The 24763-nt window shown below is 48.6% G+C and overlaps 1 non-coding gene across 1 annotated transcript; it reads left to right on the forward strand.

Annotated features, from left to right (window-relative positions):
* Positions 1-6480: 6480 nt before the first annotated feature.
* Positions 6481-6587, forward strand: LOC120668177. The gene has a single exon (XR_005672276.1). It is a non-coding gene; the product is annotated as a small nucleolar RNA R71 (small nucleolar RNA).
* The last annotated feature ends 18176 nt before the right edge of the window (positions 6588-24763 follow it).

Here is a 24763-nt window from a genome sequence, read left to right on the forward strand (position 1 = left end):
CTCTCGTCGACTTCTACGGCTAGCATAAGCATCGCACGAGGGTAACGAACATGCCATGCCCGTTCCCCGCCCCTTTTGCTCTCTGTTGCACCTAGATGGCCTCGCCGGCGAGCCTACGGCCATGCAAAGCCGCTGCCGTCTTTGCTAGCGCAGCACAGAACACTGTCAAACCCCGCAAACCCCTCAGGTAGATCACGCGTGTCGTGATGATCCTCCCTGAACCAGATCCCGGCCATTTTGACCCCCGGAATGTCGAATTCGACGAACTCCGGTGAGCCCCGTGTCGCGCCGCCGCGGAGCAGAGGGCTCCGGCGTGTTCCGCCGCTGCCCCGCGCTCCGGACCGCCCGATCCGCGTTGGACGCCCAAAATTAGATCGGGCGTACCGTTTTGCTGGTGTTTTTGCTAAAGAGCCCTCAGCTTTTCCTGGAATAAACCCGCAATCCTAGTTAGTTGAAAAGTAATTACATTCAGGCCCAGTTTTTAACGCTTAGACCCCCGAACTTCTTTAAAATCGAACCCACCATCCAGTGAGGGCCTTTTTGCTCGTTAGCCCTCAGATCTTTCTGGTTATTACGTTTTAGTCCTCGGTTTTGCCCAGAAACCCCCTGGAACTCTAGTTTTCTTGCAAATAGGTCCCTGGAACTTGTTTTAGGCCTAGAATTTGCGTTTTAACTCCGTTTTAGGCGTTCTTTTTGTCCACGCGATCATTGTAACACGTAGAATAGTTTTAGACTAGCTTAGTGTGTTGTTTTTATGTATTGATGTACTATTTCTTAGCTTTTGATAGTATTTGCTTGTATGCTTATTGTTGTGCCTTGTTTTGGCCATGTGTTCGTGAGTAGACGCTGATCCAGTTGAGGAGCCTCAGTACCAGTACCAGGAGCCATCTTCTGAGCAGTTTGAGTAGCAGAAACAGTTGGAGGAAGGCAAGTATAACATGAACACCACCTATCACCTTTAATTATAATTTCATACTGCATTTTAATAATGTATGCCTATAAGGACTTTCCTAGCCACTTCATATCCTTTATATATATCCTTTGGGTTGCATTTTGGTTAGTTGTGCTAGGTGCCGCGCTATAACACACTTGGTCCTTTTTAATTAATTTGATTAATGGTTTATGCAACTTAATTCTGAGAGTGGCCCGTTTGAGGGGCTCACGTCTCGCTAAAACTGGTTTTTGTTAGAAACATGGTTTAGGGGGCCAGCACGATGCTTAGTGCTTGGTTGGCCACTCTCCATAAGGACCGGTTCATAGAGCGACAACCTGGGACAACAGCGCTACCACAAGACTGGAATGGTATGGTCTTGGCTTACTAATTAGGTCTTTTTGTATTGGAGTAACTTACCTGCGGGGCAAAGGGTGGTAAGCTTCAATGGTCCCTGCTTCTCCGGCTTGGTCTGTGCTTGGGGCTGTGCTCCTGTGCTTGTACCCCAGGAGGTGGGCCCCATCGTCGCCGATCTAACTCTTCGCGGTTACGCCTTACCAACGAGATTCTTTGTAATGGCCTCGTAGTGAGTTTGCTAGTCATCTCACCTAAGAAAGTGTGATGAACAACTGGCGTAGCTCACGACTTGTGGGTAAAGATGTGCAACCTCTACAGAGTGTAAAACTGGTATACTAGCCGTGCTCACGGTCATGAGCGGCCCAGATCCTCCTTTTGATTAGTGGGGTTATCTTCCTTCGACGAGGCAGGTTTCCCCGGGTGGCTTGGTTTGGTATGGTTCTCAGTAGTAACATAATTAATTTTGATTAATTACTATGTAACTGGGTTTATGGTAATTCATCAATTTGTAGTAATTAGCTTTAATAAAATTTTGCCAAGACTTAAAAGCTAATGCAGTCAGTCAGCCAACCTAGAGCCTCATAGTTCGTGTTATACTTGTTGAGTACAAGTTGTGTACTCACTCTTGCCTACTCTACTCTTTTTCCTCTTGGGGACACTCTACTGCTGCTCAGTTCCTGCCGACGCGAGGGAGTTCACCCGGAGCTACCAGGAGTACGAGGACTTCTAGGCGTTCGTCTCCCAGTCGACGTCCCTGTGGCGCCCTGCTCCGCTTCGGAGAGATTTTATCGTATTTGCACTTCGCTTCCGCTGTATCAAACATTTTGTCATTAAAGTAATAAATAACATTCGTATTCGCTTTATTATATCTTTTACGTGATATGTGCTGTGATATATTGTTCATTCTGTTGTATATACGTGTGACTTGATCCTGGCACGTACATGATTGCTCGGTTTATGTCCTTTTATAAACCGGGTGTTACAAAGCCCAAACAAAGGACCAAAGGCCATGACGACTAGAACCCCGTTCATGCACATCCACCCTCTAATGAAGCCCAAAGGACAAAGCCCACAAGATGAGATCGAGATACTTCATCGCTAAGCAAAGCAAATAGAAATTTAAGGAAGGATTCTCCATCCTATCCTTTCCCTCGAAGAAATCTCGAAGATAACGATGTCCAATAAGGTGCAATCATGAAAGGTATAAACTCCAGAAGACTCCAGAAGACTTGGGGAGAAAGGCCCATTGAGCCGGCCGGCCCAGGCCCTTTTCAGGGAGTCTCGACCTCCCCTTCGACCTAGGGTTTCTTGAGGCTATTTAAAGACCCCTCCCCCAGGCTCACGCAGAGGATCATTCGGGAGACGACGCCAAGGAGTAGAGAAGATAGAGAGACACCTCTCGGAGAGCCGAGGGTCGTGCTAGTTGTCTAGGGGCTTCCCTAGCCGACGTGGGAACCTTGCAAGGAAGACCACGTCAGAGTTCTAGAGCTAGGATCATCAAGATCAAGGTAGGGCCCTGGTTGTGATCTTGTGATGTATAATCATTCATGGTGAAGTTACTTGTGATTCCGAATCTTTAGCGACCATGTTCTCCCTTTCGATTTCGTTCTTTTCTTTGGGTTTTCTTCATCCTAGATCTATTATCGAGATAGATCGCTTAGCTTGATCTTATAGTCATGGTGGCTAGAGGTTCATGGCGGAACTACCAAAGGGGGTTCGACTTGCATCTGGGTGCTTTCATCCAAAGGGGGGGCGTCGTGACAGGGCGTTGCTTTAGTAGATGGGGTATCGAAGGATCGGATTGGAGATTTTGGGTTTAAAGATGCTTTTGATTGAGATTCACATCTGTCTTGCTTCACTACATCTGGCTTGAACTACAACATATGCATGATCTAGGTGATCTAGATTGGTTATCTCTAACTTTCTCTTGCTACCTTCGGTGTTTGCTGTTTTTAGTAGATTAGATTCGTTTTACACCACCTCAACACAAAGGACTCTCTATGTTAGTAGATTGTTTCTTGTATCTTTGGTTCTGTGGATTGATAAACCTTGGGGAGTACTCTAAGAGAAAAGCTACACGATCCCGTGCGCTTGCGGTATATAAATTGGGGCACTAAGGAGCGTCAACAGGTTCCCATCTAAGATTCACATGTTTGATGTGATGCGGGTAACCAAAGAAGTGCATTCAATCGGACCCGTCATCCGAAAATTTGTGAGCCATTGCTTAACCATTGCTTGTGCGGGGGAGATTCGGATCTTGTTGACCATGGCGTATAATATCATCAACTCATCGTTGCGCACTGGTCGTGGATCATCTCTAGGAAAGAGAGTGATAGCCACCCACTTGTGCATCAAACGAAGAGTCGGATTTTGAATGTCACTGCACCGAGGTGTAAACTTGCCATGAACAACTTGACCCGGAATCAAACCCCAAAACTCATGTCGATCAAAACCGCGGCAAGCTTTTGCAAGGGAAATCGGAAAGCGCGTGCTAAAACCAAGGAGGTGACTGAAATTTCTCCAATTAAAATAGCGTTCAACTCCAAAAAGTCGGAAAGAAACACCATCGTCCACCTCCCGAAGAGTGCAAAGAAACTGGATGGTGAGGAGACGAGAACCATTCTCCTCAACGGGCACAAAACCATCCCATCCAACCGCATGCCAAACACGAGCAAAGTCAACATCCATACCTATTTTTTCGAGAAGGTCCGGATCGAAGGCTCTGGTATGACCAAAGCTTCGATTCTTGATCATGGCGTAGGCTTGACGCTCGTGGTCATTTTGCAAGTCGAGGTACGGTGCATCATCTTCATCTATTTTCATGTCCTCGGCTTGTGGTTCTGCAGCTTGCTCCTCGAACTGTTCTTCTTGTTCGTCTTGCTCATAATCCATTGTATTCGGTGTTGGTACAGGTTCGGGGGAATGATGAGAGCTCAACTCGCCCTGCGAACGGGACGAGCCCAACCTCGTCATCCTCTTGAGAGCTCTGGAAATTTTCCGCCCTGCACCTCTCATGCTTGCAACAAGAACGAACAAGAACGAATGAGAACAACTCGATTCGGGTTACGTTAGTGAAATGAAAATGAAATTCTTACCCGAGAGTTGTTCCTTCAAATTTGTGATCAATCTTGCAGCAAAGAAATGAGAGAGAGAGATTTCTTGAAACCAAACTTGAGCCAAAATCCAATGGAAACCCGAGCAAGAAGGTGTGAGAGGGAGTGTGAGTGAGTGTGTGAGCATGAGAGAGCTCAACACTCCTCTCGGCCCCTATTTAAAGAGAAAATGGCGCGTGCACCAGTGGAGAGGCAAGCCACAACGGCTATGGAGCCGTTGGAGAAGGTGGGGCCCAGGAGCCGTTGGCCCTAGGTCGGCCGACCTGTGGGGTCGGCCGGCCCGAGGGTGGGCCCCCTGGTGTCCCCCTTCGGCCTGGTGCTTCCTCAACGGTTAAGTTCTTTGAAAATATGGTGCACGGCCAAAAGTTTGCTCGAAAAGATGTCCAAATTATTTTTCCCAAAGGATTTTAAAACTCAGAAAATATTTTTGGTCTTTTTGTAAAAAGGGAAAAATGCTAGAAAAATTCCAGCATGCAGAAAACAATTTTGAAAATTTCAAACATGCAGTGGAGAAAAACAAATAAGGTGCAAAGAAAATGTTGAAAAGCGGAGAAAGCAAATATGAGATAAATACCAATTTACCTTTGGCAAGGGCGCGTCGTTTAAAGTCCGACGTGCACTTCTTTTCTCCATCGTTCTTACCATTCGTCGGCTCGTCCTGGAGAACTGTACGAGGCCGAACTCTCGACCTTCCGCCACACCTTCTTTTCCTTCTTCTTTCTTTTAGTTGCGGACGGTCGTTGTTCTGGCTGGGGTTCTGGTGCGCCCCAGAGTACTTGCCCTTCACTGTCTTGTTGGATCATGAAGCATTGTTCTTCCTTCTTCTTGAACCTGAAAAATATATCCTCCCTTCCAGCACGGAAACGGATTTCTCCCTTTCCGACATCGATCCTTGCCTTGGCAGACCTTAGAAAAGGTCACCCAAGTACGAGGTCGACTTCGAGGTCGCCCTCCATATCCATTACCACAATGTCGGCAAGGACGAAGGAGTCCCGTACTCGTACGAAAACGTGTTCGGCTATCCCTTCGGGATACCAAATGGTTGAATCTGCAAGCTGTACGAGCATAGTTGTTGGGGAAAGAGCAGGATATTCAAGTGCTTCATATATTACCTTGGGCATTATATTCACGTTTGCCCCCAGACCGCATAGGCATCGCTCGAAGTGTTTGACGTAGATCGAGCAGCTGATCATGGGGACCCCTGGATCCTCTTGCACCGCTACCACCATGCCATCCCAAACGTCGTTACTTGGGGGATAGTACCTACCTGCATGGTTATTGCGTGGTGGCCTCCGGGACGAGTTACCCCATCCGGTAGACACCATGCTGACATTTTCAACGGAAGACTCAGGTTGCCCTGGGATTTTCCCGCTCTCAACAGCAGGTAACAAAGCAACAATTTGTGCAAGCTGGGTTTTGATCATTTTGTTGAAACTTAACTGGTTTTTAAGAGTTGAAGACAAAGTTTCAAGCTTGACATTTAAACTTTCCAGGGATTTGTCATTGGCCAAAAGCTTTTTATTTATATTTTCGTTGATTTTAACTTGGCCAAGAACAAGTTCTCTCAAGGGAGGTTGGTTTGAAATGAAATTTGAATTGAAAGAAGAGTTGTAATTATTACCTCCCTGAAAAGGTGGACATGGCTGGTTCCACCCCTAGCCTCCTTGTTGTGGACGGTACCCATTGTTGTTGTTGAGGTAGGCACAGTCTTCACGGGTTTCGGGGCAGTCATCCCCCGAGTGTCCTTCATTACCACAGACTTCGCACATGAAGTGCGATTCCATGGCACGAGTATAGTTTTCTCTATGCTTCTTGAATTCGGCCCTTTCGCCGAGATGCTTCAGTAGGAGGTCCAGTTTGGCAACAATCATATCTGTCTCCTTGATGGTATACGTGCTCTTGGTGCGGGGTTGGAGTCGTTCATCGCTCCACCCATGATTGGAGACCATCTTCTCGACCAATGCTTTGGATTTGGCTATGGTCAGGTCGAGGAAGGCTCCTCCAGCAGCAGCATCAATATTGGCTCGAGATGTCGTTGTGAGCCCGTTGTAGAAGCTTTGCAGGATGAGCCACTCGTCCATTCCATGATGAGGACAGGCCAGGATGTATTCCTGCAGCCTCTCCTAAGCTTCTGGGATGGATTCCATCCCTGTCTGCTGGAAACTTGAAATTCTCCTGCGCAGGGCATTTGTTTTGCCCAGCGGGAAGAATTTTGCGAGGAACGCCTTGGAGCATTTGGCCCAGGTGTCGATGTCCTTTTCTTTATAAAACTACAGTTTCGCCTTCCCTAGGAGAGAAAAGGGAAACAGACAAAGCTTGACAACGTCGGCGGTGACACCCCGTATGACAACGGTGTCGCAGAGCTCTAGAAAATTCTGCAAATGTGCATTTGCGTCCTCGTTCGACTTGCCACAGAATGGGCTAGCCTGCACCATGTTGATGAGGCTTGATTTGAGCTTGAAGTTCACGTCCCCGACATTAATGTTGGGGCCAGTGGCCACATTGTCGGTGGAGGGGACGGAGAACTTGCGGAGAGTCTTTTCAGCCATAGCCTCAAGAACGAGTGGTGCTTCCGAAATGGGTTTCTGTGCCGGGAGGATAGCGAGAGGAGGAATAACACGAGGTCGTGCCCTTCTCACGAGCCTCTCTAGATTGTCTGTGTAGTTTTCCGGCAGGGAGAAACCGGTCATACATGTAACACCCTAATTTTAAATTTCTGTATTTATCAATAAATTCAATTGACTTTATTTAATTTTCTAAGGTTTATTGTGTTTAGTTGGCATTTAAATCTAATTTTTGTTCAATAAATAATTAAAATCCATCATAGGTTTAAATTTTTGTTGCATTCATGCTGGTGCATGGCTTTACTTTATTTTTTGTTTGATTTCATAGGAGTTGAATTCAAATTTTGTTTGAATTCAAATAGCTTTGTTTGAATTAGAACTAGAAAGAGAAAAATAGAAATAGAAAACCCATAGCAAACCCATCAGCCCAAGCCCACTTCCCCCTCTCCCTTTCCGGGCGGCCCAGCCCGCGCGCCACTCCGGCCCAGCCAACCGCGCGCGCGCGCTCAGCCCGCCCCCACGGCCTGCCTTCGCGCTCGGCCCAGCCCGCGCCCCCTCTCCCGCTCCCGCTCGCTCGAGCCCAGCCAGCGCTCCCGCTCGCCGCATCGACGCCTTGCCACTGACAAGGCTGGCCCGCTTGTCGGCGCCGTTCAGTCCCCGCTTGTCAGCCGCCTTCACCCCAGTCCCGAGTCAGCGCGCTCGCCCGACCGCCGCGTCTCGCTGTCAGCCATGGCCCACTTGGCAGCTCCTTCTTCCTCGCCGTGACGCCCGCTCCTCTGCTCCGCTCCGCAGCGCCGCTTCCCATTGTCCCGTGGCCCCGCTCCACCCCAAGGCCGTGGCCCCACTGGCCAGCCTCCCGAGCACCCCCTCCTTCTAGAAGCGCCACATCAGGGCCAGGATCACGCCAAGAGATCCGCCCTCCCCGCGCAGAACCAACCCGCCGCGATCTCTGCGCTACGCCAGCCGAGCACGCACGCCGAGATTAGCGGGCCCTCTTCTTTAAACTCCAACCCGCATCCTCCTGCGCATCCCATCTACGTCTCATCCACAGCCCTAGCCACGAGAGCAACCACCAGCGCCGTCAATTCTCCGCTAGGAACGCCGCCGCAGGTGAGCTCGTTTCGAGCGATTGCTCGTCGCCGGCGCATCTCAGGCCCACCTGACCCCTTCTCTGGCTTCACAGCATTCTCGCACATCGACCCGCGGACCAGGACGACCGGAGTTGCCGTCCAGTGACCCCGCCGTCGAGCTCTGTCCGCAACCGCCGCCGACCTCGCCGACGACCTGCCAGCGCGATTTCCTTGCTCGCTTCTGACCCGTGGTGAGTACCCCCGAGACTCCGCCGCATTGTTACGCTAGCTACCTTAGATTGTAGCGTGCCCCAGCAGCCGCGCGAGCGCTCGCCGGCGGTGCCCCGCCGCGCACACCCGCCTGCACCGTTGCGCACGCCGCCCGAACCCATGTCGAACCCCGCTCTGAGCCCCAGTGGTCTACGCATGCCACGTACAAGCTTCAGGGCCAAGCCGTTGTCCAAACCGGCCACGGGAACGCCGGATTGGCCATCACCGGCGATCCCCCGCCGCGGAAACACTGTTTCCGGCGAGTTCCGCCGCCTCCTGTGCCCCTTTTCACCTCAGCCGTCCGATCCGTAGCCAACGACCCAGATTAGATCTTGCCCCATTTAGATCTGAGCCGCCAGATCTGAATCCAACGGATCAGATATGAGGATACCGGTTCGGCCGGAACTTTTGCTAAAGAGCCCCTTAGTTTTCCGAGATTCAACCCGCAGTCCAGGCTTATTCAAATTAATTCCAGTTGGGTCCCTGTTTTTAACGCGTAGCCCCCTGAGTTTTACCAGATTTAAACCCGCCGTCCAGCCCTGGTTCTTTTATGAGTTAGACCCTGGAGTTAATGTTTATTTACGTTTTAGTCCTCGGTTTTAGCAGAAAACCCCCCTGGAACTCTGTTTTTCTTGCAAATAAGCCCCTAGAACTTGTTTTAGGCCTAGTTTATGCGTTTTAGCTCCGTTTTTAGCGTTCTTTATATCCACGCGATCGTTGTAACGCGTAGAATAGTTCTAGAGTAGTTTTGTGCGCTGTTTTTATGTATTGATGTATTGTTTCTTAGTTTTTGTTAGTGTTTGCTTGTATGCTTATTTTCATGCTTTGTTTTGGCCATGTGATCGTGAGTAGACGTTGATCCATCTGAGGAGCCCCAGTACCAGTACCCGGAGCAGCCGTCTTCCGAGCACTTTGAGCAGCAGCAGGAGCAGTACGAGGAAGGCAAGTATAACATGAACAACCTATCATCTTTAAATACAATTTCATACTGCATTTTAATACTGTATGCCTTTAAGGATTTCCTAGCCAGTTTATATCCTTTATATATATACCTTTGGGTTGCATTTTGGGTAGTTGTGCTAGGTTGCTGCGCTATAACACACTCTGGTCCTTTTTAATTAAATTGATTAATGTTTTACTTGAACTTAATTCTGAGAGTGGCACTCTGTGTGGCTTGAGTGGCTCACTTCTCGTTAAAATTGGCTTTGGTTAGAAACATGGTTTAGGGGGCCAGCACGGTGCTTACTGCCTGGTTGGCCACTCTCCATAAGGACCAGTTCATAGAGCGACAACCTGGGACAACAGCGCTACCACAAGGCTAGAATGGGATAGACATGGCGTAATAACTAGATCTTTTTGGTTTGGAGTAACTTACCTGCGGGGCAAGAGTAGTAAGCTTCAATGGTCCCTGCTCCTCCGGCTTGGTCTGTGCTTGGATTGCGCTCCTGTGCTTGTACCCCCGGAGGTGGGCCCCATCGTCGCCGACCTAACTCTCGCGGTTACGCCTTACCAACGAGATTCTTTTTAAAGGCCTCGTAGTGAGTCGCTGGCCATCTCACCTAAGGAAGTGTGATGAACAACTGGCGTAGCTCACGACTTGTGGGTAAAGATGTGCAACCTCTGCAGAGTGTAAAACTAGTATACTAGCCGTGCTCACGGTTATGAGCGGCCCAGATCCTCCTTTTGATTAGTGAAGTTATCTCCTTCCGACGAGGGAGGTGCTTCTCGGGGTTACCTTGGTGGCTTGGTCTTGGTTTGGTTCTCAGTAGTAGTATAATTAATTCTGATTAATTACTATGTAACTGGGTTAATGGTAATTCATCAACTAGTAGTAAATAGCTTAAATAAAATCTTGCCAACACTTAAAAGCTAATGCAGTTGAGTCAGCCAGCCTAGAGCCTCATAGTTTGTGTTATACTTGTTGAGTACAAGTTGTGTACTCACCCTTGCCTCTTCTCTACTTTTTCCTCTTGGCTACGCTACTGCTGCTCAGTCCCTGCCGACATGAGGGAGTTCGTCCAGCGCTACCAGGACTACGAGGACTTCTAGGTGCTTCGTCTCCCAGTCGACGTCCCTGTGGCGCCCTGCTTCAGCTTCGGAGAGCTTTATCGTATTTTGTACTTCGCTTCCGCTGTATCAGACATTTTGTCATTAATGTAATAAATAACATTCGTATTTCGATTTATTATGTCTTTTACGTGATATGTGCTATGATATACTGTTCATTCTGTTGTATATACGTGTGACTTGATCCTGGCACGTATATGATTGCTCGGTTTATGTTCTTTTATAAACCGGGTGTTACAGAGTGGTATCAGAGCCATATCGACTGTAGGACGAAGCCTAGATAGAACTGGTCGAGTTTTAGGACTTCTTCTCACCAATCCTTGTCTGCTGAAACTATTTTACTATTATACCCCTTGACTTCTTTGACTTTTTACCCTTCTTGCCTTGATTTCTCTCTCTGAAGAATAGTTTCGTAGATTTTGGCCTGAATCAGTCATCTGACCACCATGAGCATAGCTAGGTGACCTTTTTAATAATAATACGATAGCACGTTCTGCGACGCGTTGTGTTAGTCGAGTCTTTTGCTAAACTCGGCTAAGTTGTGAAAATTGTCTGCTTGTTATTATGCTACATGGTTGATTTGGATTTTTGAATGATTGCATAGCTTAGTAGTTTAAATTTGTTTAAAGAAAATCACTCAGATGTTAAAGTTAACTAATTAATAAAATGAGTTAGATCGTTGGGGGTGAAACAGTCAACTCTATCCTGTCTACTTTATCATGGCTGAGTCTTTTTCCGCAAAGAGTTATCATATCCATCTGAATTTATTCCTGCAATATCCTTTTGTTCAAAGATTTTTGAATGAAATCTTTTGTTCAAATCAGATGGTGAACACCAGGAGCACCGGTTCGGGTTCTGGCCAGCAGCAGGGTCAGAACAACCAGGGTACTGGGATCCCGATGCCTCCACCCTTGACTCCGGAGCAGTACTTTCAGCTCCAGATGCAGATGATGGCTACCCTGAACAACACTGTTCAGGCTCTTCAGCACGCTCACACTCAGCCTCCGCCTCCTCCACCGCCGCAGCCTCGCGACAGGCGTGCTGAGTTCCTGAGGGGTCACCCGCCGACGTTCTCTCACACGTCCGACCCTCTTCAGGCTGACGACTGGCTCCGTGCAGTGGAGCGTCAGCTGGACATCGCCCAGTGCGATGACCGTGAGCGCGTCTTGTACGCAGCAGGACAGCTGCGAGGGGCAGCTTTGGACTGGTGGGAGTCCCACCCAGTTCACGACCGCGAGGCTCTCACCTGGCTCCAGTTCAGGGAGCGCTTCCGCAGCCACAACGTCCCCGCGGGCGTTATGAAGATGAAACAGAAGGAGTTCCTTGCACTGAAGCAGGTAATCTTAAGTATAATCATTCAGCGTTTTCTTTTGAGCTAATGCCCTTGCTCTATCCTTATGAATCTTGAGTTAATCTTCCGATATCTATCTGTCTTTGTCAATTCAGGGGACTATGTCGGTCACGGAGTATCGTGATCGTTTTCTTCAGCTGGCACGCTACGCCCCTGCCGAGGTTGCGGATGACCGCAAGAAGCAGGAGCACTTCATGGAGGGTCTTGAGGACTACCTCCAGTACGCGCTGCTCAACCTCCGCTTCGACGACTTCAACCATCTGGTTGACAGTGCGCTCAACACTGAGCGTAAGCACTTGGAGATGGAGGACAAGAAGAGGAAGGTTGTCCCCGTTGCTTCCGGCAGCAACACTCGTCCTCGACTCCAGCAGCCCCAGCAGTACCAGCCTCAGTACCGGCCTCCTCAGCAGTACCAGCAGAGGCCACCGCAGCAGTACCCGCCTCGACAGCAGCAGGCAGGTCAGGGCCCGAGGTTACCGGCACCTCCGGCTCGTGCTCCACCAGCTCCACCGGCACCACAGGCTCCACGTCCGGCAGCTCCTACCGGACAGCAGGCTCAGGGGCCTCCTCGCACCTGCTTTCACTGCGGCCAGCCGGGGCACTACGCCAACGCTTGCCCCCGGAAGGCGCAGGCGGGACAGCAGGGGCGCCCAGCTCAGCCCAGGGCGCCAGCACAGGGCAGGGTGAACCACGTGACGGCCGAGTCAGCGGCCGAGGCTCCCAACGTGGTTATTGGTACGTTCATGGTTAATTCATATCCAGCTACAGTGCTTTTTGATACTGGTGCTACGCATTCCTTCATTACTCAGTCTTTTGTCGAGCATCATGGTATTCATACTAGCACATTAAAGAGGTGCCTGTTAGTATCTTCACCGGGAGGACAGTTGAGGTCTCACACTTACTGCCCGAGAGTCAGTGTTTCCTTGAGGGGAGTAGAGTTCTGTACTGATCTGATGGTGCTAGACACCAAGGGCATTGATGTCATTCTGGGAATGGAGACTCTGGCCAAATGGGGAGTTCGTATAAATTGTGCTCAGAGGACAGTCTTGTTATCAGCTTCCAGTGGCCAAGAGGTTGTTATCAGTGCAGTAGAGCCTTCGGGATTTCTTCATCAGATGGAGGCTAGACCCACGGACGGTATTCGCGTGGTGTCTGAATTCCCGGATGTCTTTCCGGATGATCTGCCAGGTATGCCGCCTGAACGCGCCATTGAGTTTTGTATTGATCTCTTGCCTGGCACAGCTCCTATTGCAAAACGGCCCTACCGTATGGCACCTATAGAGCATGAAGAAGTTAAGAAGACTATTGATGAGTTGCTAGCCAAGGGCTATATCCGTCGCAGCTTCTCTCCTTGGGCTTTTCCATTGCTGCTAGTAGATAAGAAGGATGGCTCGAAGAGGATGTGTGTGGATTATCGTGAGCTGAATGCAGTTACTATCAAGAACAAGCATCCACTCCCCCGTATTGAGGATCTCTTCGATTTGCTTCGAGGTGCTCGTATATTCTCGAAGATTGATCTTCGTTCGGGTTATTTTCAGTTGAGGATCCGTCCTGGGGATATTCCGAAGACGGCATTCACCTGCAAGTACGGGCTATATGAGTATACAGTCATGTCCTTCGGCTTGACAAATGCCCCGGCTTACTTTATGCATCTGATGAACATGGTTTTCATGGATTATCTGGATGTCTTTGTGGTGATTTTCATTGATGATATTCTGATCTTCTCCAAGACAGAAGAAGAGCATGAGGAGCATCTGAGACTCGTATTGTAGAGACTGAGAGAGCATCAGTTGTATGCCAAGTTCAGCAAGTGCGAGTTCTGGATTGACGAGGTTCCCTTCCTCGGTCATGTTATCTCTCAGGGAGGCATTGCTGTTGATCCGAGCAAGGTGAAGGATGTGCTCGAGTGGGAGACACCGCAGACAGTGAAGGAAGTCAGGTCTTTCTTGGGCTTAGCTGGATATTATCGGAGGTTCATTGAGAATTTCTCCAAGATCGCGAAGCCTTTGACTTCTTTGCTAGAGAAGAATGTGGCTTTTGTATGGACTGATGAGCGTCAGATGGCCTTTGATGAGCTGAAGAAAAGGTTGACTACGGCGCCAGTCCTGACTCTGCCAGACCAGACGAAGAGGTTCACGGTATATTGTGATGCTTCGAAGGATGGTCTTGGGTGTGTTCTGATGCAGGAGGGCAGAGTGATAGCTTATGCTTCACGGCAGCTACGCCGGCATGAGCTGAATTATCCTACTCATGATCTCGAGTTAGCCGCAGTTGTGCATGCTCTGAAGATTTGGAGGCATTACTTGTATGGGCAGCGGTGTGATATCTACACTGATCACAAGAGCCTCAAGTATATTTTCACGCAGAATGAGCTGAACATGCGGCAGAGAAGATGGTTAGAGTTGGTCAAGGACTATGATCTGGAGATTCACTATCATCCGGGCAAGGCCAATGTTGTAGCAGATGCTTTGAGCAGAAGGAGTTATGTCAACATGGCCGTTGCTTTCCAGATGCCTCCAGAGTTATGCGAGGAGTTCGAGCAGTTGAGTCTGGGCTTCTTGCATCATACTTCCAGTGCAGCATTTGAGGCAGTACCGACTCTAGAGTCAGAGATCAGGCAGCATCAGAAAGATGATGAGAAGCTGCAGGAGATTCGTGAGTTGCTCAAGAAGGGCAAGGCTCCTCATTTCAGAGAGGATGATCAGGGTACTTTGTGGTACAAGAACCGGATCTGCGTGCCTGATGTGCATGATCTTCGGAAGTTAATTCTGAGTGAGGCCCATGATACAGCATACTCTATTCATCCGGGCAGCACGAAGATGTACTATGATCTGAAGGAACGTTTCTGGTGGTATGGGATGAAGCGTTCAGTGGCAGAGTACGTGGCTATTTGTGACACCTGTCAGCGTGTCAAGGCTGAGCACCAGAGGCCAGCAGGTCTATTGCAGCCTTTGAAGATTCCAGAGTGGAAATGGGAGGAAATCACTATGGACTTCATTGTTGGATTGCCTCGTACTCAGAAGGGGTACAACTCCATTTGGGTAGTAGTGGATCGTCTGACGAAGGTTGCTCACTTCATTCCAGTGAACACTACTTACTCCGGTGCTAGACTTGCAGAGTTGTACATCTCTCGGATTGTCTGCTTGCATGGTGTACCCAAGAAGATCATATCTGACAGAGGGTCTCAGTTCACTTCTCGTTTCTGGGAGCAGCTTCATGATTCTCTGGATACGAAGCTGCGTTTCAGTACGGCTTATCACCCTCAGACAGATGGGCAGACAGAGAGAACCAACCAAGTGTTGGAGGATATGCTGAGAGCTTGTGCTATTCAGTATGGTACTAGTTGGGATAAGTGCCTGTCATTTGCTGAGTTCTCATATAACAACAGCTATCAGGCCAGTCTAAAGAAGTCCCCATTCGAGGCATTGTATGGCAGAAAGTGCAGGACTCCTCTCTATTGGGATCAGATTGGTGAAAAGCAGCTCTTTGGCCCTGAGATCATAGATGATGCAGAGCGGATGGTTCAGGCTGTGCGAGAAAATCTGAGGATTGCACAGAGCAGGCAGAAGAGCTATGCTGATGGCAAACGGAGAGACCTGACTTTCAGCGTCGGTGATTATGTGTATCTGAAGGTGTCTCCGATGAGAGGAATCCGCAGATTCAATGTCAAAGGGAAGTTAGCACCTCGGTATGTGGGGCCTTTCAAGGTGCTAGAGCGGAAAGGCGAAGTTCCTTATCGCCTGGAGTTACCTCTCAGCCTCTCAGGAGTTCATGATGTTTTCCATATATCTCAGCTGAAGAGGTGTCTGCGAGTACCCGAGGAGCAGGCACCCCTGGATGGAGTTGATGTCCAGGAGGATCTGACTTATACTGAGCATCCGGTGAAGATTCTGGAGACATCAGAGAGGGTTACTCGGAACAAGCGCATCAAGATGTGCAGAGTTCAGTGGAGTCATCACAGTGAAGCTGAGGCTACTTGGGAGCGAGAAGATGAGTTGAAGAAGACGTATCCAGATCTCTTTGCTAGCCAGCCCAGCTAAATCTCGGGGACGAGATTTCTTTGAGGGGGTAGGGTATGTAACACCCTAATTTTAAATTTCTGTATTTATCAATAAATTCAATTGACTTTATTTAATTTTCTAAGGTTTATTGTGTTTAGTTGGCATTTAAATCTAATTTTTGTTCAATAAATAATTAAAATCCATCATAGGTTTAAATTTTTGTTGCATTCATGCTGGTGCATGGCTTTACTTTATTTTTTGTTTGATTTCATAGGAGTTGAATTCAAATTTTGTTTGAATTCAAATAGCTTTGTTTGAATTAGAACTAGAAAGAGAAAAATAGAAATAGAAAACCCATAGCAAACCCATCAGCCCAAGCCCACTTCCCCCTCTCCCTTTCCGGGCGGCCCAGCCCGCGCGCCACTCCGGCCCAGCCAACCGCGCGCGCGCTCAGCCCGCCCCCACGGCCTGCCTTCGCGCTCGGCCCAGCCCACGCCCCCTCTCCCGCTCCCGCTCGCTCGAGCCCAGCCAGCGCTCCCGCTCGCCGCATCGACGCCTTGCCACTGATAAGGCTGGCCCGCTTGTCGGCGCCGTTCAGTCCCCGCTTGTCAGCCGCCTTCACCCCAGTCCCGAGTCAGCGCGCTCGCCCGACCGCCGCGTCTCGCTGTCAGCCATGGCCCACTTGGCAGCTCCTTCTTCCTCGCCGTGACGCCCGCTCCTCTGCTCCGCTCCGCAGCGCCGCTTCCCATTGTCCCGTGGCCCCGCTCCACCCCAAGGCCGTGGCCCCACTGGCCAGCCTCCAGAGCACCCCCTCCTTCTAGAAGCGCCACATCAGGGCCAGGATCACGCCAAGAGATCCGCCCTCCCCGCGCAGAACCAACCCGCCGCGATCTCTGCGCTACGCCAGCCGAGCACGCACGCCGAGATTAGCGGGCCCTCTTCTTTAAACTCCAACCCGCATCCTCCTGCGCATCCCATCTACGTCTCATCCACAGCCCTAGCCACGAGAGCAACCACCAGCGCCGTCAATTCTCCGCTAGGAACGCCGCCGCAGGTGAGCTCGTTTCGAGCGATTGCTCGTCGCCGGCGCATCTCAGGCCCACCTGACCCCTTCTCTGGCTTCACAGCATTCTCGCACATCGACCCGCGGACCAGGACGACCGGAGTTGCCGTCCAGTGACCCCGCCGTCGAGCTCTGTCCGCAACCGCCGCCGACCTCGCCGACGACCTGCCAGCGCGATTTCCTTGCTCGCTTCTGACCCGTGGTGAGTACCCCCGAGACTCCGCCGCATTGTTACGCTAGCTACCTTAGATTGTAGCGTGCCCCAGCAGCCGCGCGAGCGCTCGCCGGCGGTGCCCCGCCGCGCACACCCGCCTGCACCGTTGCGCACGCCGCCCGAACCCATGTCGAACCCCGCTCTGAGCCCCAGTGGTCTACGCATGCCACGTACAAGCTTCAGGGCCAAGCCGTTGTCCAAACCGGCCACGGGAATGCCGGATTGGCCATCACCGGCGATCCCCCGCCGCGGAAACACTGTTTCCGGCGAGTTCCGCCGCCTCCTGTGCCCCTTTTCACCTCAGCCGTCCGATCCGTAGCCAACGACCCAGATTAGATCTTGCCCCATTTAGATCTGAGCCGCCAGATCTGAATCCAACGGATCAGATCTGAGGATACCGGTTCGGCCGGAACTTTTGCTAAAGAGCCCCTTAGTTTTCCGAGATTCAACCCGCAGTCCAGGCTTATTCAAATTAATTCCAGTTGGGTCCCTGTTTTTAACGCGTAGCCCCCTGAGTTTTACCAGATTTAAACCCGCCGTCCAGCCCTGGTTCTTTTATGAGTTAGACCCTGGAGTTAATGTTTATTTACGTTTTAGTCCTCGGTTTTAGCAGAAAACCCCCCTGGAACTCTGTTTTTCTTGCAAATAAGCCCCTAGAACTTGTTTTAGGCCTAGTTTATGCGTTTTAGCTCCGTTTTTAGCGTTCTTTATATCCACGCGATCGTTGTAACGCGTAGAATAGTTCTAGAGTAGTTTTGTGCGCTGTTTTTATGTATTGATGTATTGTTTCTTAGTTTTTGTTAGTGTTTGCTTGTATGCTTATTTTCATGCTTTGTTTTGGCCATGTGATCGTGAGTAGACGTTGATCCATCTGAGGAGCCCCAGTACCAGTACCCGGAGCAGCCGTCTTCCGAGCACTTTGAGCAGCAGCAGGAGCAGTACGAGGAAGGCAAGTATAACATGAACAACCTATCATCTTTAAATACAATTTCATACTGCATTTTAATACTGTATGCCTTTAAGGATTTCCTAGCCAGTTTATATCCTTTATATATATACCTTTGGGTTGCATTTTGGGTAGTTGTGCTAGGTTGCTGCGCTATAACACACTCTGGTCCTTTTTAATTAAATTGATTAATGTTTTACTTGAACTTAATTCTGAGAGTGGCACTCTGTGTGGCTTGAGTGGCTCACTTCTCGTTAAAATTGGCTTTGGTTAGAAACATGGTTTAGGGGGCAGCACGGTGCTTACTGCCTGGTTGGCCACTCTCCATAAGGACCGGTTCATAGAGCGACAACCTGGGACAACAGCGCTACCACAAGGCTAGAATGGGATAGACTTGGCGTAATAACTAGATCTTTTTGGTTTGGAGTAACTTACCTGCGGGGCAAGAGTAGTAAGCTTCAATGGTCCCTGCTCCTCCGGCTTGGTCTGTGCTTGGATTGCACTCCTGTGCTTGTACCCCCGGAGGTGGGCCCCATCGTCGCCGACCTAACTCTCGCGGTTACGCCTTACCAACGAGATTCTTTTTAAAGGCCTCGTAGTGAGTCGCTGGCCATCTCACCTAAGGAAGTGTGATGAACAACTGGCGTAGCTCACGACTTGTGGGTAAAGATGTGCAACCTCTGCAGAGTGTAAAACTGGTATACTAGCCGTGCTCACGGTTATGAGCGGCCCAGATCCTCCTTTTGATTAGTGAAGTTATCTCCTTCCGACGAGGGAGGTGCTTCTCGGGGTTACCTTGGTGGCTTGGTCTTGGTTTGGTTCTCAGTAGTAGTATAATTAATTCTGATTAATTACTATGTAACTGGGTTAATGGTAATTCATCAATTAGTAGTAAATAGCTTAAATAAAATCTTGCCAACACTTAAAAGCTAATGCAGTTGAGTCAGCCAGCCTAGAGCCTCATAGTTTGTGTTATACTTGTTGAGTACAAGTTGTGTACTCACCCTTGCCTCTTCTCTACTTTTTCCTCTTGGCTACGCTACTGCTGCTCAGTCCCTGCCGACACGAGGGAGTTCGTCCAGCGCTACCAGGACTACGAGGACTTCTAGGTGCTTCGTCTCCCAGTCGACGTCCCTGTGGCGCCCTGCTTCAGCTTCGGAGAGCTTTATCGTATTTTGTACTTTGCTTCCGCTGTATCAGACATTTTGTCATTAATGTAATAAATAACATTCGTATTTCGATTTATTATGTCTTTTACGTGATATGTGCTATGATATACTGTTCATTCTGTTGTATATACGTGTGACTTGATCCTGGCACGTATATGATTGCTCGGTTTATGTTCTTTTATAAACCGGGTGTTACAATACACTACCCCTGTCTTCTTTTCAAATAAAAAATAAAAGAAGACATAAAGTGATATTAGCCTGAAAGAGTAAAGACTATATCCTGAGTACATGGTCTAAGTTAATATCAGCACAATATCTTTGTTCACATGCCGTCCCCGGCAACGGCGCCAGAAATGCTTGTTGACATTTCTTAGCGCAATCACTAGGAATGGTTAATCCTTAGCAACAGCGCCAGAAATGCCTGTTGGCAGTCCTTAGTGCAATCACTAGAAATGAGGGCACCGAACCCATCCTAGCAACTGCACCCAAGGGGTGCCACTCTTGTGGTATAATCAATATGATTACAGATGGATCCGCAAGCGCACGGATATACCGTTGTAGCATTTCACCCAGAGGGTAAGGGTATCGTCATTTATTTGTGTCCCAGAGGATGGCAACGGCAAAGGTATTGTACTCAACATTAACCATGACATTGTGCCTCAAGCAATAGGCAATACTCTAATAGGGGTAAGTATAGATAAAGAATAAGCAAGGGTAATGTGACACAGCACACATCCACACTCCAAGAGGAAGGAATAAAGGAGAGAAACTATAAAACAAAGGACTACTCTATCCTACGTCAAGTTAGCTAGAGCTTAGGCTAGGTTAGGTGTCCTAGTGCTTCTATCCAAAGCTGGGGTCATGTTAGATCATGGTTAGGACTGCAGGTGCCAGGAAAATGGGATAGTGGGGAGAAGGTCCCGCACCGGAGTACATCCAGTCCCATTACCTCTTTGCATGAACTCCTACACCGAACCCGAATGTCGGGGAGTACGCTAAACACAACACCGCTGTTACGCCGGACGGACAGGGCTGTCACCACCTGCCGTCTACCCCAGTCACACCATGTAGCACGGTCATATCTGAAGGATCCCGCATACCCGAGCACCACGCTCGTGTATGAAGTCACTACTCTAGTGCCCCTAGGTCTCCCACCCTTCGGATGGACGAGTAAAACACTAGAGCAAGCCCGAAAGCCTAACGAACCTCTATCCGTACCCGGATCATCTGGCCTAACCAAGATCGTAGCATAACTTATGAATGATCTAAGCATAGATTGATAAACTATCAAGATAGTAAAGCAACCATGGCAGAACTCTATATTATGAATAGAAGTCTGACAAGTCGGATACAAAGCCATACCAGGAGCCGAGGATTGCTCAACGACCCCGAGGACGACTTGCTCGCTAAAAAGAACTAGCCTAGCTCCACTACCTAGCTAAGAGAGCAAGAGAGAGGAGAGCCTTCTTGGAGAGAATGGAATGAAGTGTGTGTGTGTGTGTGTGTGTGTGTTGAGAGGGGTGAGAGGGGCTCTATTTATAATAGTGGAGGTCGGTTCCCGCCAAATGCACGTATGGAAGGTGATCAGGAGACTTGGGGGCGACTCCTCCTCGAAATGCACCTGGACGGAGGCCGACCAGGTTCGGCCAACCCAGGGGGTCGGCCGGCCCCACTTGACCGCCTCTCATCCTTATCCTTCTCTGGCAGGCTGACATGTGGGCCCTGATATCTTTCCTTGTATGCATTATGCGTGGCACGCCCATTTGCTCTGCCAGATGGGCCCTCTTTGTAAGCGGGTGACGCCGGATGCAATATTCTGCGTAGTTGTATGGCGTCTGCTGTGTGTTTTCGTCTTATTCCGCTCTTGCTCATCTGAAATGTACAAAACTCGAAAACAACTGTGGAGCGAGGTTAGTGATACAAATATGCGAGTAAGGCATGTAGTTTTCCTTTATTATTGAGTATAGTTGATGGCTGAAAATGGCACTTAAGCACCGTCAACAGTCAAGCATAGACATCATGCCTAAGGTAATCTTTGAGAAATTATAGTATCCTGCTCTTTCCCAGACGTGTATGTTCGTACAGCTTGCAGATTCCACAGTCCGACATCCCAAGGGGATAGTCGAAAACATCTATGTACGAATCAGGAACTGCTTCATCCTTGCCGACTTTGTCGTCCTCAACATGGAAGGGGACTTAGGTCTAGATCTTATTCTTGGACGCCCTTTCCTGAGTAGTGTGAATGCTAAGATCGATGTCGGATCTGGAGAAGTCCAGTTCTGCATGGGGGTCGACAACATATTCTTTAAATTCCTCTACAGGAAGGAGCAGAAGTTCGTGATCCAGCAGGCTCAAGATGGGAGTCCACTCTGGGGTGCACCTGAACCCTAGCCGGAAGAACCTACGACCACACGATCAAAGAAAAGACGTGCCAAGAAGATGTGGCGTAAGGTCGCGAGTTTGTCCTCATCCAATTCTCCAGGACGAGCCGAACAGTGGTAACCAAAGTAGGAGAAAGGTCCCACTCGTTAGACTCAAAATGACGAGCCCTTGCCGAAGGTAAATCGGTATGTATCTCATATTTACTTTTCACCATTTTGCTTCTCTCAACTTTTTCGATTTCTCCCACTGCATATTTGAATTTTCAAAACACTCATGCATGCTAGACACTTTTCTAGCACTTTTTCTGTTTTTCACAAAAAAATCCAAAAATATTTCTGAGCATTAAAAACCTTTGGAAAATAAATTTGAACATCTTTTTGAAGCAAAGTTTGGCCAGCACCAAAGTTTAAAAGGTATATGACTGTTAGAAGGGCAGTGGGCCTTGGCTGTCAGCAGGGAGGGCCACCTAGGGTTCAGCCCAACCCTAGGGTCGGCCGACCCCTTGCCAACAGCTAGTGGGCCCATCCTTCTGCAACGGTCACTAGCCGTTGAGGCTTGTCTCTTCCAATGGTGCCCAGCCATTCTTCCTTTAAAAACAGGCCGAGGGGTGAATTTTGAGCTCTCACACTCAACTCTCATTCACTCACTCCCTCTCAAACTCTCTCAAACTTTGCTCTCAGGTTTTCATTGGATTTTTGCTCAAAATTTGATTTCAAGAGACCTCTCTCTCTCATTTCTTTGCTGCAAGAAAGAAGGAACAACTCGCGGGAAAGAACATTCATTTCAATTTCACTAACGTAACCCGTTTCGAGTTGTACGTGTTTGTTTTGCTCCATCATGAAAGGCTTAGGACGGAAGGTTTCCGGCACATTCAAAAAAATGACGGGAGGAAGTTCATCCCGTTCTTGGGGTGGCTCAATCTCGTACACTCCCCAATCTACGCTTACACCAAGCACGATGGACTATGAGGAAGAAGAACAATACAAAGAGATGCAAACCAAACCGCAAGCCGAGACCATAGAAATTGACGCAGAAGATGCTCCCTACCTCAACTTGCGAGATGATCATGAATGACAAGGCTACGCCATCCTCAAGAACCGAAGCTTCATCGACACCCGAGCGTTCGATCTGGATCTCCTCATCAAAATAGGTATGTACGAAGATTTCTCTAAAGTTTGGCATGCGATTGGATGGGATAACTTCGTTCCCGTTGAGGAGTATGGTTCTCGACTCCTCACCATCCAATTTCTTTGCACTCTTCGGGAGGTGGAAAACGGGGTTTATTTTGACTTTTTGGGAAAGAATATTTGCTTTCTTGGAAAACTTTTACCGGCCACCTCGATTTCAACAAACGCTGGCCAATTTCTCTTGAGCAAGCTTGCCGCGGTTTTAATCGTCATGAATTTTGGGGCCACCGGATCATCCAACCCGTTTGCAAGGCCTAATCTAACAGATATTGTGCCAACTCTTAAAGAAAAGAGCAAACCGTAACAGATCAGATCTACTAAACATAAAAGAAGCAGGGTGTTGCCTTTACGCAGCTAACTCTATGCAACGAGAGCTAGTATAAGATGATATCATGATCGCGTAAAGACAACATGATATTCGTAGACAATTAGCAACAAAAGCATGATAGATCTACTAAAAACCATGCTATGAACATCAGGATAACTAGTACTACTCGCCATCAAAAACGCTTTAGTACGAGTAGTACCAAGGTAAAAGCAAGAACAACGCTGCCCTGATCGCGAGAAGCGATCAGGGCAGCATGACGCTTACTTGGATGAAACCCTAGGATTATGGGTGGCGATGCGCCGAGATTGTTGTTTTGCGAGACGTGATGACGTTCATTTTTATGAATAACATAGGGTACATATTTATAGTCCAGAGACTTGGGAAACAATCTAAACTAATCTTGTCCCGATCGGACTCTATCTCTAATCTTGAACTAAATCTAAAGATACATGGCCCATGTGGCCCAAACGCTCACGCAGGAGCTGATTTACAAGCCTTCTTATTCTTTTGCTTTAAGCTCATCTTGCTTTCGGCCCATAAATTAACCCTTTAATTTATGGCGATAACACATGCCCCCTGGTTTTGGCAATGATAATTCCAAAACCATTCTGTCGCTTCCTTCCAATCCAAAATCTTTCTGTCTTGGCCCACGAACCTATGAAAATCCCATAGATTTGATCACTTGTGAAGCAAATAGGATCCCTTTCGTGAGTCAAAACATCGATTTGAACCTCTGGGTCGACTGCTTAAGAGTCTGGCCTAACCCCCCTAAGAGCTGGATTACATGGTACAGCAGAGTAGCAAAAGCTTATATGCCCTTGTGGCAGGATTTGAACATAGCCGATGCACTTAGCTTATCACTGTCTCCTTTCGACAAAGATGAAAACCTTCTGAAAACTATCGGCTATTTCTGGTCCAATGCCCTGAACTGTTTTTTCTTCGGTCATGGACCCATGACCATTACTCTGCTAGATGTTACCATGATAACTGGCCTAGATATTGGATCTCCTAATCCAGCTGCCCACAAAATGGCAGAAGTTCCCTTTAAACTTTCATCCAAGGTTAACTGCACAAACTGGGGCACTTACATGAGTCAGCACATGAAAACAAAAGGTCCAGTGACTGAGAAGGAACACACAACCTTCTTAAATCTTTGGCTAGAACACTTCATCTTCTATGGCCCTTCTTTAGCTCCAACTAAGAATTATCTTCCCTTGACCTACCACTTGGCCCATGGCAACCACACCGGCCTAGGTAAACTTTTCCTTGGAGAAACCTTCAGATATCTCCATTTGATGACATCTAACTTGCTTAACCAAAAGAAACTGAGAACTGGAGGCCCTTGGTGGTTTATTCAGTTGTGGGCACAACTGTACTTTCAGCACCATATCCCAAACTTCCAAGGCCTGACCAAGAACTCTTTTCCTGATGAGAGTGGCAAACCAATTAGATGTATTAGTTATGGCCAAGTTTTATTTAGTCTTCCTGGCAGTAAACTGAATTCAGCAGATGCAGCAAACTGGTTCAGAGTCTTCTACAAAGGACTGGACAATCCACTCTATTTTCAATTCACTGAATCTGAATCCTTTGAAAACCCAACTGCCTTCAGATTAGATAACTTTGCCGATGACGACAGCACTCGGCATCTATACTCTTTAATGATCCGACCTGGCTTCCTTCCTATTGGCATAAGCACCTCCAATAGAATTATCAAGCCAGGTTACGAAGCTTACCAACCAGTCATAGCAGC

This window comes from Panicum virgatum, chromosome 3N (assembly GCF_016808335.1).
Source record: "Panicum virgatum strain AP13 chromosome 3N, P.virgatum_v5, whole genome shotgun sequence".
Classification (NCBI taxonomy): Eukaryota; Viridiplantae; Streptophyta; class Magnoliopsida; order Poales; family Poaceae; genus Panicum; species Panicum virgatum.